At 37.7% G+C, this 9731-nt stretch overlaps 3 long non-coding RNA genes across 3 annotated transcripts; all 3 read left to right on the top strand.

Moving 5' to 3' along the window:
* The first annotated feature begins 1378 nt into the window (after window positions 1–1378).
* LOC122136994 lies at window positions 1379–2482 on the top strand. The gene is made up of 3 exons (XR_006154496.1): window positions 1379–1524; window positions 1702–2018; window positions 2303–2482. It is a non-coding gene; the product is annotated as an uncharacterized LOC122136994 (long non-coding RNA).
* Window positions 2483–2637: 155 nt separating this feature from the next.
* Window positions 2638–3469, top strand: LOC122136990. Its single transcript, XR_006154491.1, has 3 exons — window positions 2638–2683; window positions 3139–3198; window positions 3334–3469. It is a non-coding gene; the product is annotated as an uncharacterized LOC122136990 (long non-coding RNA).
* A 5117-nt stretch (window positions 3470–8586) lies between these two features.
* On the top strand, window positions 8587–9106 carry LOC122136999. The gene is made up of 3 exons (XR_006154503.1): window positions 8587–8638; window positions 8843–8905; window positions 9032–9106. It is a non-coding gene; the product is annotated as an uncharacterized LOC122136999 (long non-coding RNA).
* The last annotated feature ends 625 nt before the right edge of the window (window positions 9107–9731 follow it).

The raw sequence follows: 9731 nt of genomic DNA, 5'->3' as shown, positions 1-9731 counted from the left end.
ACAAAACTCTCAGAATGTTCCATGTCTTCATGGAGTCGAGGTGAATGTTCTCACAGACGAGATGTTGGAGTCATCTGCTCTGGTGAGGGATTTTATTGAAAAAATGTTAAATACATAAATCACCTTGTAGTGTCTTAAAAAAATGCCACATCTTTCACTCAGATTCCTCTCTGGCTCTTCATGATGGTCTGGTGCGGTTGTCTGGAGAGAGACAGTGTGAGGGGGAGCTGGAAGTTTTTATCCATCAGGTCTGGAGGAGAGTTCTGCTGGACTCCTGGAGTCTCATTGAATCCTCTGTGGTCTGCAGACAGCTGGGCTGTGGCCCTGTTTTGAACTTCTACGGCTCCTCTTCATCCAGTCCGGAACTCAGTCATGAGTGTGTGACAGGCTTCCAGTGCTCTGGGAGTGAAGCTCATCTGGGGAACTGCAGCTCTCCACAAACTCTCAACTGTAGCTCCACACAACAGCTGTACATCACCTGCCTTGGTGAGAATAACAACATCTGGACAGATTCCTTATTTGTTTGTGATCAATGAGGTGTTTTTTTTTCTCTGAATATCAGGTCGCGGGTCCATCAGGCTGGTGGGTTCTGGGGGAGACTGTGCAGGGAGGCTGGAGGTTTTTCACAGCGGCTCATGGGGGACAGTGTGTGATGACTCCTGGGATATTAAAGATGCCCATGTGTTTGCAGACAGCTGCAGTGTGGGAGTGGCCCTCAGTAACCAGCAGGTACCAGCCTGGTTTGGTCCTGGTTCTGGACCCATATGGCTGGATGAGGTGGAGTGTGAGGGGAACGAGACGTCCCTGTGGAGCTGCTCTTCTTCAGGCTGGGGAAAACATGACTGTAATCACAAGGAGGATGTAGGAGTCGTGTGCTCAGGTAAACATCCTGCTGTATTTTTTTGAGTTTTTCAGTTGATTATACAGGTTTTAGAAATAACCTTTCAACACTTTCACATATTTATGATGGCAAGGTTTTTCAATTCAGATATTTTAAAATGACTTTTCAATTCTATCTAGAGTTTAAAGAGATCAGGTTAACTGAGGGCTGTGAAGGGAATGTGGAGGTTTTCTACAATGGATCCTGGGGTAATGTGTGCTGGAACCAGATGGACAGAGACACAGTGAGTCTGATCTGTCAAGAGCTGAACTGTGGAAGATCTGGTGTTTTGTCTGCTTCTACATCAAGACTGAAATCAGCTCCTAACTGGCTGGATAAAGTTACATGTCGACCACATGATTCCTCTTTATGGCAGTGTCCATCTTCATTTTGGGGACAGAATAACTGTGGTGACAATGAAGTGGCCAAAATTACTTGCTCAGGTGAGACGATATTTAAATGATTTAATATGGTCTCAGTAGACATATTTTCTTTCTATGCTATAATTATGTGGTAAGTAAACTAAACAGAGCAGGTGAGAAGAGTCTTGATTATATAATGTTTTATTTCAGTGGAGGAGAGTGATGAGTCTCCTCGGAGTCGTCTGACATGTTCAGCATCTCCTCACCAGAGACAGTGTTCAAGTAAGTTTCCTGATTATACATTAGTTAATGTTTTTAGTTTAAGCATGTATTTGCCTCATATATTATTATCTGTGCATTGCACTATTTGCATGTAAAAACCTTGTCTTTAGTATTAGTTTATTTTGTTGTAAATGTTGTGCTGAAGCTAGTCAGTGCTGGTTGATGTGTGTGTTTTAGAGCATCTTCCTCTCAGACTGAGTGGAGGGGAGGGCCGGTGCTCTGGGAGGCTGGAGGTGTATCATAACGCTGTGTGGGGCTCAGTCTGTGATGATCAGTGGGACATCAGCGATGCTCAGGTGGTCTGCAGGCAGCTGGGTTGTGGAGCAGCACTGAGGGCTGATGGGAATTCAGTCTTTGGTGCTGGTAAAAGGTGTTTGTGTGGATAAACAAAGTCGACTGCAGAGGGAATGAGATTCACCTGTGGGACTGTCCTCTCTCCCTGAAAAACCACACTGACTGCTCCCACAAAGAGCACGCTGGACTCACCTGTGCAGGTCACAAACAACACTCAGGAATAATATCAATTTTTAGATCATTTTAGTGCAGGGGTGCCCAAATGGTCCTGTAGAGTTTAGCTCCAACTTGCCTCAACACACCTGCTGGGAAGTTTCTAGTATGCTTAGTAAGAGCTTGATTAGCTGGTTCAGGTGTGTCTAATTGAGCTAAACTCTACAGGACACAAGCCCTCCAGTACTGTGTTTGGGCACCGCTGTTAGAAGTGTATAATATTTGTGTATTCAGTATATTTCCATGAATTGAATTTCATTATTTTTTCCAGATTTGTCAGTGTCCACTACTCTTGCAACAACATCAGCTTCTCCTCCAGTGCGCTCAACATCAGTCTCTCCTCCACAAACTCCTCCAGCAGTGTCTCTCTCCGTCCCCCCAGTGCTTGTGATTGTTCTGGGAGTTGTGCTCTTACTGCTCTTAGTGCCACTGCTTATACTGATTCAGCAGAACAGAGTGATGAGGAGAGGTAGGAGAGATCCAGAGACTGTCATATTGTGTCTTATTCAGTGTGTGATCAGTCATGTGTTGTGAACTGACAGCAGGTTTGTCTGTCTACACTCACAGCTCTCTCTAAGAGGAGACACAGGATGAGACTGTCATGTTGTTTATGAGGAGATTCAGCACAGACACAATCACTTCACTCAGAGGGGTGAGACATGAGCCATCAATCTCATTTAATAGCATTAATAAGAGTTTGTCAGACAGTTGATGTTCATCTATTATTAGTCCTGTTAAACCTCCTGCTTCAAACCACAGAATTCCTGACAGAAAACCATAGAGCTGCAGGTGCATGTTTATATATGTGTGTGTGTCTCTTCCTGTGAGTATTTTTAGATTGTCATAAGGAGATATTCGTATGTTTTTAAGTGTGATGCAGGTGTGTGTGTGTGTATTTCTGGAAGGCAGTGAGGAATGGGTTCATGTGAGGATAAATGTGTGTTTGCTAATAGGCCCAATAAAAAGGGATTTCTGCCTATAATGATTTTAAAATGTGAATAATTAATATTTGTGTTGTGTTGTCTTCTTTAAGATGCAAAGGAAATAAGGATTCAGTCTGTTTGTAATGATGAACATGTTTCTGACTGCTCTGCTCTTCTTTAACAGGGAGTCTCATCTCTGAAGAACTGCATTCTGGGTATGGAGATGCTGATGAGCTGCTCTCAGGTTCGAGAGATGACTCAAATCCTTTTTAAAGAATTCATCTAAATAAATAAATTCTGTTACATATTTGATTAATGACTCAATACTATTCAAATACTGCTGTTTAGTTATATATTAACAGTCTGCTCTCCTTTTTAGCAAACAAATTCAAGACTGCATATTATGATGATGTCACCAATGGCAGTGGCCTAAAAGTTGTGTGACCTTTTTAATTGATCACATGATTCATTACCAAATGTTTATGATGTCTCATGATCTGCAACAACAACATATTTTGGTTTTGTATCAAAACATATTATATTTGTTGATGGAGAAGAGATGAAGAAGCAAATCACACCGGGATACTATGATGATGTCATCTCTGATGGACTAAAACCAGATTGTGAGACAGGAAGGCTGCATATCAGGTGTCACTCTCTTATTCTGTAATTGGATTAAATATTTAAAATATATAAAACAGGGGTGTCCAACCCTGCTCCTGGAGGGCCTATATCCTGCAGAGCTTAGCTCCAACCATTTCCAACACACTTGCCTAGAAGTTTCTAGTGGGTACTTCTCAAAGCAGGAGTCAGGATGCATCCTAGTAAGGCTGCATATCTGGGTTGCCACATCAAGCTCAGCCTAGAAGTTGGAAAGATCTCTAGACTCTAGACTTAAAGCCTCAGGAGGACTGGACAAGGAAAGATGCATCCTCACTAAGATCTTTGGTTCAGGTGTGTTTAAACTCGGCAGGACAGTGGCCCTTCAGGAACAGTTTTGGAAACCCCTAATATAAAATCTCTCTCTCTCTCTCTCTCTCTCTCTCTCTCTCTCTCTCTCTCTATATATATAGATCTATATATATATATATATGGGTTATGGGAATAAATATTGACACGATATTTAATGAGCATCTCGTCAGTAAAGCCGGTTCTGTAATCAGCAGTAAATTTCTACACGTGCGTGCTTTCACGTGGAGCAGCATTTACTACACAGAGCCATTGTTCATTGACAAGCTGCGCAAAACAGGCACAAAATATGATCGTGGTTTTGCAAATTGCAATCACAGATAAAATAAACAGTAGTATTCAGATACAGAAATTTAGTTATTAAGTGTAAAATAACACTGCATAGTGTTGGGATGGGGGTTGTGTACGCGGGACAGAGCCTATTATACTAAGCAGAATTTTTTAGTGATATGCTATTTACACTGCAAATAGCTAGATTCTATTTATAGATGTTAAAATAGCAGGATAGTCTGCTAATTACTTATTGCAAATAGTGGAAATTATCTGCACCTCTGAATTGTAATACATTATAAAACCATATGCAATAACTTATTGAGTGTAAATTGTAACTAAAATTATTAAATGGATGCCATCTTAGTTGGACAAAAACCCTCCCTACACCTACCCGATACTTTCAACTTTTTTACTATTTACTTAATTTTTATTAAAAATAAATACTTTTCTGATGTGATTTGAAATTTGAAAAGGGAGAATAAAAACTTCGCCAAAAGGTAGATTTGAACCCTGGTCAATCGCGTCAAAAGTAGTACGACAAACGCTTTACCATCTGCACCACTGAATTTGACAGCTGTGGAATATCTTTTGTAATGCTGACTAGCCGAATCAAACATTGGTGGGTGGAGCTGGTGTAAATAGCCTCTGCCAACAAGAGAGGCTATTTGCACTTAGTGTAAAATGGACACTCCTCTTATTATTATTATTTTTTTTTTCCCAAAAGTTAAACAGTTGACCACAGAAAAAAACGGGGTGCTGCAACTTCTCGTGCCTATGATTAAAACACCAGTAACCAAAAATAACTATGTAAACACCAAAATGCAAGTATTATGCTGATTTTATTACATTTAGAATAAGTGGCGAATAGTGGTTATAGCTGTATATAATGCATCTATTGACAGTATAAGAGAAATCAAAGCATGCAACACTAAAGAAACTCAGCATCCTGAGGTAAAAATTAAAAAATGGAAAGTTTTTATATTTAAAATAGTTAGTTAGGCAACATCACACAACGTTTTCACCATCACGACTGTTTAATAGTTCTATAAAGAGTTCAATAAGCAAATACAATAATATTAGGTACATTTTAGGTGGAAACACAGCGCATCTCACAGCCACCAGCTGATTCATTGCTGATTGATTCGGTGTTTTAAACGAATCGCTTGAGTCAATGTTTTATTAGCCAATGCATAAATATCTGATGAATCTGCCGTTTAAACGAATCGTTTGAATGAACAACTCAATGACTCACTAGCTGGCACCTACTGCCATTTTAATTTAGTTTAAAAATATCATTTCCACCACAATTTCTTGTTTGTATATTCAAAAAACATTTAATCTCAATATTATTTTTTAATGCAGTTGTATTTTTCAGTGTAAATAAGTTAATTTTTAATTTGATAACATATAATCACATTATTATAATTTAATTTATAGATCAGCCTGGCTGATCCTGCCCTGATGTAAATGTAATTTTACCTGTTTATTTCATATTCATCCCGTTGTCTGACAATGGAAATTTAGTAAAATATATAGTAAAATAGTACTATATTTGTAGTAAAATTACTATATTTGTAGTAAAATAGTACTATATTAATAGTAAAATATATAAATGAAAACAATTTTGAGAATTTTGGCTGCATTAAAATACAGTATGAGCACAGAGAGGCAAACAAATGTAAAAGGCAATACGACGCAATGACTTCATAAATATGCTAATTAGTGCATGACCGTCACGTCATCTAGCGACATTTAGTGACTTTTCAAGCAGGCTTTGGCTACGTTCCTTAGAAAGAAGTTGGCAACACTGTCAGTGCGTGGTTCAGGTGTGTGTCAGACAGCAAGACGAGAAGGCAAAGAGTTGTTTTTTAGGGATCCATCGAATGTTCGGCAACCAAAATTATTCGGCCGAAAATAGCAAAAAAAAATCTATTAACCAAAAAGGCTGAATAATATGTACTAAACAATGACTAATGCAATCAGGGGCGCATTTAGTGAATTGGGGGCCCCAGGCAAATATAGGAATGGGGCCCTATACATTTGCATACATTTACCTAGATTAACCTTGAGGTTCCTTTTTTGTCGTGATGTTTGCTGCACAATGGTGCCACATTGTTGTGTCTAATGTTTCTACATTTTATGTTCATGTTATAATGGGATTTTTTCATTTACATTTATTCATTTAGCAGACACTTTTATTATTTCATGTTGTAGACCATGAAATAGCAATTGATTTACCGTTTTTTAGTTTTAACAAAAAAACAGAATAAATTATAAAATAATAAACCTCACAATTGAAACTTTAAAGCATTTTTTAAGAAAAGGTATGAGTTGGATTATTGAAAATGCAAATTCATTCTCTGCCAGTAGGAGGTGCTTTCGGAATGTCAGAAATATAGTGGTTTCCCTGGTAATGGCTGTAAACAAAGCAGCTCAGCTCATAAATGATTCTTTATCAGGTAAAATGAAAATGTGATGGAAACTTTTCTGAAGACAATCAGTTCCCTTCAGAGGTTCATTCATATAAAAATTTGAATTAGTGAGAATGAGAAAAATGTGAAAAAATATAGCCTATATTGGCGAGGAAAGTCCACTGATGAGTGACCAGCTTAAGCCTACATTTTATTTTAGTCATTTTAACTTAGGGCAATCAATTAAAATATATAATCGTGATTAATGGCATGATTGTCATGAGTTAACTTGTGAATAATCGCAATTTAATCGCACATTTTTATCTGTTCTAAATGTACCTTAAATTAATACTTTTCCCCCCGGTTTCACAGACTAGGTTTAAGCTAGTCCCAGTCTAAAATGCATGTTTGAGCTGTCTCAGCTGAAAATATCTTGCTCTGACATATCCTAAAAAATTTTGTTCTGTGTCAAGATGCACACCTGTAACATTTTCTTTTTAAGGCATTTTTGTAAAAGTTGCTTAAATATCTTAATTTAACTAAGGCCTAGTCCTGTCGTTATGTTTTATGACTTGTTGTTTTGTTTTCGGATTTGCCGTTGTGTTTTCTGATTTATTATAATGTTTTCTGAATTGTTGTTGTGTTTTCTGAATTTTTATTTTGTTTTATAGATTTGCATTTGTGTTTGTAATTTGTTATTTTGTCTTCATAATTGTGATCTGTTTTGCCCTTCTTGGCCACCATACAAACATGACCCATTAAGACTAACCAGCTCTCCCTTCCAAGATGTTAATCAGCAAACATGTCGGCAGTGTGAAAGTATTTAAAACTATCAGAGAAAGACGCAGAAATCATTACAAGCACGAAGGACCGACAGCAAAAAAGACACTTTAGTGCTGCATTATGTCTCCGATGAGAAGAAGAGGTGGTTGATGCTGGTGGTTAGGTTACTGTATGATGATTGAAATCGCAAAATGGTCTCTAACGATTAGTAAATAAACTGCAGGATGTTATATTTTCTAATGCATGCACAAATTGCATGTATTCTGACAGCGCTGCATGAGCTCACAGATGCTAGGGTTCAAAGTACAAGCGCAAGGAAACTCTGTGCTGAAACTGTTACTCATCAGTTGCTCATTACATTTTTGGGAATTTTTTTTAAAGGCATGTGACAATGTGATACGTGCGACAAACATCTTCCCAAATTCGTAATGTTGTGTGTTGGGATGCACCAACGAACATAGGAATCTCTATAGACCGCTGAGGGCACGGTTGTTAAATTTCATTTTCGAAGTAAATGTCCCCGAAAAAATAACGGAAATGTCCTATATGTTCATGCTAACATTTTATGTCAGACTGCCCCACAAAAAGGGTCCGTTCAGCACTGGAGTTTGCAAAGATTGCTTCTGAAAGAGGGATCGATACTAACTCTTTATGTGCAGACGTCCAGACTCCAATCAAAGCAAGCATGGCTCTCTGTAAGGCTAATGTTGCTAAAGCTACCATTGTCTCTGCCTGTTTTCACTAATGCTGCTTTCATGTGCTACCAGAATGATCATAAATAGGAATGTGGTAGTTAAAAATTGCATTAGGAAGCAATGTGAGGTCAGTAACACAGTCACCACCAGTTAAACTGTAACACCGGTATGTGCCCACAAGCATGAGCTCTTGAAGCTCTGCACTCTTCTGAAAAGGGAGGCGGAAGCACCAGCTCATTTTCATTTAAAGGGAAGAAAAAAACAGCATGTTTTGGCTCATACCCTAAAAGTGGCAATTTCAACAAGCTATAAAAAATTATCTGTGGGGTATTTTGAGATAAAACTTCACGTACATGCTCTGGGGACATCAGAGAACAATTTAAAATATTGTATCAATGCATTCTATGGCACCTTTAACATAATACCTTGATCCTCAGTACTGATATGATGATGTGACATTTGTTCTGTTCATATTTTGGTATATGTGTGGTGGTAAATATGGAGCATTATGATGATGTCATCATTATTGGACAGAATTTTCAAGGTGTAAGGGGTGAGTCACACAGAACTGCAATTTATTATCACTCTTATATATGGTTCTATAATATATTGAACATGCATTTCTAGCATTAATTAATTGACAAGGCTTTATATAGGGTAAATCTAAGAGTCTCAGACATTCATGAGAAGAAATAGATCAAGGCCACAATCTGTGTTACACATTACAATGTGAGGTTTTATTTCACATGTATACCAGAGTTAGATCAGGAGGAGTATGATGATGTGAAGAACAGCAATGGAAATGAAAGAGACCTGTTGGGTAGGTTGTCCTCACCTTTAGCCATAATCTACTTTTAATCATTGTCATTCACTTAAACCCTATTAAAAGTAAATTGTGATGCATTTATAAAAATTAACATGTGAATTTGCTTGTTTTTAAAAACAGACTATGATAATGTGGAGGAGGGGTCAAATAAAGAGGGAGGAGCCATATGAGTGACCACACCCACTGCCTCTGTTCTTATGCTATTTTAAATATTTTTGTATCAAAGGTTACATGCTTTGCAAAATTCATTATCAACAAAGTTTAATATTTGTATTTTAGTATTTGGCCTCTTATTTCTATTTTGATATCAATGCTTTTCACCTAATAAAACAAAATATATCATTCATTCATCATGTCAGAAAAATACTTTTTATAAGAGCGGTCAGAGAAAAGAAGAAATTATGCTATAAATGTTTAAGGAAACACTTTTAGGCACTTCAGCGGCTGATGACATTATCGACCTAAATAAAATGATAAAAATAGATTTACCACTTAATAGATATTACAAAGCTTTGTGTTGTTCCACAAGCTTACTGCCATAGCATTAGTTCTGTACTGTCTGCCTGAATTAACGTTATTGGAGCATAATTTAATATTTTATTTACAAGAAATATTACTGGGAAAGACAAAGGTATGCAAAGGTATTCACATCTTAGAGGTCAGAAAACACTCACCCAAACTGCACAGTTTATTGTGTGATGGTCCATTTTAACTTTACAGTCTGATTGTATGGATGACACTCAATATTTGTTCTGAGCTTGAATCTTTTGCAGCAATAGCTCCATATGCAGATTGAGGTTGAGCTGACCTTTCTTAGTTT

This window comes from Cyprinus carpio, chromosome B4 (genome assembly GCF_018340385.1).
Source record: "Cyprinus carpio isolate SPL01 chromosome B4, ASM1834038v1, whole genome shotgun sequence".
NCBI classification, from domain to species: domain Eukaryota; kingdom Metazoa; phylum Chordata; class Actinopteri; order Cypriniformes; family Cyprinidae; genus Cyprinus; species Cyprinus carpio.
The sequence above is the reverse complement of the archived record's forward strand: the minus strand, read 5'-3'. Positions and strand labels throughout refer to the sequence as shown.